The following is a 4,374-nucleotide window of genomic DNA, read 5'->3' as shown; positions in this document are numbered from 1 at the left end:
CAGTCACGGTTGGTAGGGCATGCCGATTACGCAGGTGATGGACCCGGATGTACCGATCTTGAAGGGGGGTCGTGATTCTTGGCCTTCCACTTCTCGGGCGATCGTTGGTCAAATTGAAGTTGTTGTAGCGGCTCCAAAGTCGGGATATCGTTGTTTTGTGAACATTTAGGTGCCGTGCAACAGTTCCAAAATTTTCTCCGGCTTGAACACGACCAATGGCGATATTTCGGTCGGCAGCACTCAATCGTGGCATTTTTAACACAGCTTTTCGGCGACAAATGAATGAATATAATACGGAAGCACATGGGCTTTTATACACCCCTACATTAACTGCCATTTTCATGATTTGCATGTGTTTTTTTTGTGCGAAGTCACCATGAGGGTCATTTCATGCGTTGTGACGGAATAAGCAATAAAATACACTTATGCGTACAAATGCAGTTGTTTGGATGGTAATCTTTTTTTATTAATTACGTGTATCATTTCAATACATTCGAATAAAATTTAGTTTGGAAGCAATAACTTCATTCAAACGAATTTTTCATATCTGAGGACAGGGGTTGCGTTTCTTTTTTGGCAGAGTTTAATTTGTATGCGGTAGTTACACACAATATCATCTAAAGGAATATACTAGTAATGGTTATAAAAATCGAAGTTATTCAACGGGAAGAATACAATCCTTATGAAATAATTCGATGATAAAGATAATTAATCTTTATGGTTGGAAGTGTCAAATACACAACATTGCGATTCACCTGTCCGGCCGCTAGTTTGCTGAACATTCGAGACATCAGGTTGTCATTGGATTACAGTTATGGACACAATAGGTGTAACTTTCGCTAAAATACTAATGTATAGTTTACTTCAAAATTACTCAAATGCTGAATGGAAGCGCAAGGGGTAACTACGCTACTGACTAGTCTAAATCATAATCTAACGAACAATAAACGTTTATCTGGTCGGGGTAATTACTACTCCACTAATCTTACTTAAACTGTAGCTACTGAATTCTAGCGTGTACACGGCAACACGGTATACATTATAACAGATACCTATAATTAGGTAGGAGTGCGTTATATGCTGAATCAACATCGATATGCACATAATAACCTAACGCAGTAAATTAATGCATTGTTTGCTTGCTAAACGAATACATATCAAAAATCAAATATAGGTATTGAACACCAGAATCTAGAAACATGGATACATGATTACTTTGAGCAGTATTTTAAATAAACATATCAAATATTATCCATTTACCTATCTAGGTGTACCCATGCATAAGAAAACCACACGTTACAATACGATGAAATAGCAAGAGAGTCCAAGAAACTACCACGACGCCAATACTACATTTTCGAAATAGAAGTTTAACAACACCTATAGAAGACCTATTTTTAACCTAGCCTAGGGACTAGAAAAGTGGCAAAGTCCAAATATGTTAACCTAAAGTTTCAAAGTCACAGTTAAAGTTAAAGTTAAAATATATAAACGTAAGGTAGGCTTACCTTCAAAACGAGAACAGCACATTCAGTTGAAGCAGAGATTCTTCCTGAACGTGTCTCGTTTTATAGGAACCTGGCTTTTGCCGACAAATGTGCCAAACAATAATGGGGAACTTTTAAGACCGTCGATTTTCTATTTGTATGCAAAAGTGGAAAATGATACAGTTTAAAGCAAACAATGACGATTAAGATAATATAAAAATTTGGAAATGTTTAAACAAAACTGAAGTAATTTTAACTCTGTCACATAAGTAAAGGAAAAAAGTTTGGGAAATAACGCCTCATTCAGCAATATTACATCTGAATCCAGTGATTGACCTCATGAGATACGATGATGTTTGAAAAGTTATGAAGATAACCCTAATTAAACATGTACCAAAGCACTTTGCATGAAATTTGATGTAACCTTCCGCGCGTGGCTCTTGCATTTTTGTGCACGATAAGCTTGCACACTTAATATGGGGAGTATTAATATGCGATCTGTCGGTCCGTGCGTGTGTCTTTTCCGGAGCAGAACTTCAAAACTGTTCACTATTTTTTCACCAAACTTGGCACATAGGTAGGTCTGGTGATGTACTGGTGCCTATCGGTATTTTTGAATTCTGAATAAAATAATGTTTTTTTGTATTTCCATGGCAACACGTTCGACTTCGACTGTATATGGTGGTTGTGCTCTTTTCCAGAGCAGAACTTCAAACCCGTTCACATAGATGGGTCTGGTGGTGTAGTGGTGCCTTTGGTAATTTTGGATTTCTGAATAAATGTTTTTTGTGTGTTTGGCTTCGACTAAATTTGGTGATTATGCATTTGACATAATAATAGAGTTGGGGAGAGGGGGGTAGTGATGACTTTGTCTTCTTGTTGACATCTGATGTTCACACACTTGATATTGAAAATCATGATGGTTGATTATTATCTAGCCTTCCTGTTGTGGAAAACACGTTCATTTCAAACTCAACTGCGCGTACGCCATGCCAGGGTTTTCATAATATCAGCGTCGAGGCTGGAATGGTCCAAAATGGAGTGGTGAGATATTTGGTGTCCATCAAAACACGATCTCATTTCCATGGAGTCGTTTTTAACAAAATGGGAATACAAGAGATTTGCCTCGGACCGGCCGTCCACGCCTTACGTCACGTCAGCACGGCAATCACATTTGGCTGGAATCGTGACTGTCACAACATCCACCCCACCCGACCTGCAATACATCAAGTTTTGTAGCGGAAGGTTTATGATATGGGGAGTCATCGCATCTCATGGTTGGACACGACTGTTCATGTCAGTGGCAACCTGACAGGTCTGCGATACAGGGGTGACTTCATTGGGCCTCATGTGCACCTGTTCATTCAAAGACAGAGACGTAACTTAAAGATTCAGCAGTTTGTGAACTGACTTTTGATAAAACATCCCTTCACGGGCGTGTCACGATGTCTAGTGTCAGATCACAGAAATATGCTGCCAACAGTTAGACAGTGATTTAGGAAAACACCCAAAATCACGTTACTATACTTTTGCATTAAAACATGGCAAATTGCATAACACCAAACATTTTTGTACTACTAGAAAATGTTAAAGAATATCACCAGTAAATGAAAATCCACAACGGACTCATGACAAGCGATCAAGTCTAATCTGAGCCAAAACTGCACGTTAAAGGACCTCAAAACAGGCCACACTCATCTGTGAAAATCACCATATATTCTGCCCATTGCTGATGAAATACTCTGACATATCATATCAAATGACATAGAGCTGTTATTCAACATAGATGCATATACATATGTATTATTCCAAGAAAACCCCCGAATTGTTTAAAGCACATATTGCTGATGGTAACTCTGTTCCTGTGGTAACTGTGTTCCTTTTGAGAATTGTTTATATTCAATGTCACCATGTCAAATCATTGTGGACACATCTCCAGAACGAATCATTATAAAAGTTTGGCTTGTATATAATAATTCATCTTGCCGAAGACAATGTCTTGTTTTCTTGTGTCTCCTACCATCATGTTGCTGGAATGGTTCCTGCAAGCATATATTCCCGCACTCAAGCACTAATTGAAATATGCGAAAGAGTGTGTTCTTGAATATTCACAACACCCTGACTCGCATTCAACTGATATAAATGAAATAAGCATGGTGTTATGTGCCAGTGTTATTCATTGTGAAACAGTGTTGTAATTGAATTGAGTGCCATTTGTATCTGCCAAGACTCACTGGAGGGCAGTGATGTGCTAGTTGCTGTAGTGTGAACGGTTGTCACGACTGGTGTTCTGGAGCACCTAGTTTTCTGTCGTATTCTGATTCAAAACCATTGCAGAAAAACCCGGAACAGAAACATCAGGACACCGTGTATTATAAGACGTATTTCTGCTTGCCTTCAGAAACTGAAGCGTCCCCACTAGAATCAGCAACTGATGTTGTTGTGATCATCGTCCCTATCGTCATCATACTGTTCCTGGTTATAGTGGTTGTGGTGATCTACATGGTGTAAGTGTACAGCTGACACAACTCCATGTCCTGATTTATACTGGTATGACTTTTCACGGTCTGCATTGCACCCAAAACGTCAAGGTGGAAATTACGTTCCTGTTATTTGGTTTTAAACGAAAAGGCGATCTGTCGACGAAAGGGATATTTGGACGTTCTTGTTTGATACTTTAAAAATATTCTTTAACAAGACGAGGAATAAAATTCATATTTAAGCATTCCGGATGCATGTTATCGTTAAAAATTGAATTTGACAAGTTTAAAAAAATTGTGATTCTTTAAGTACACAATGCCTTGTAGAAAGTGGTCGAATGGAAAATTGCTGTCTTTGCGTGCTGACGATTAGGTTCCCGACTCTGGGAACGTTGTGGGAATGTGTA

Source organism: Haliotis rubra, unplaced genomic scaffold, assembly GCF_003918875.1.
Source record: "Haliotis rubra isolate DU_JTF1 unplaced genomic scaffold, ASM391887v1 Scf929, whole genome shotgun sequence".
Classification (NCBI taxonomy): domain Eukaryota; kingdom Metazoa; phylum Mollusca; class Gastropoda; order Lepetellida; family Haliotidae; genus Haliotis; species Haliotis rubra.
This window is presented reverse-complemented; position numbering follows the sequence as displayed.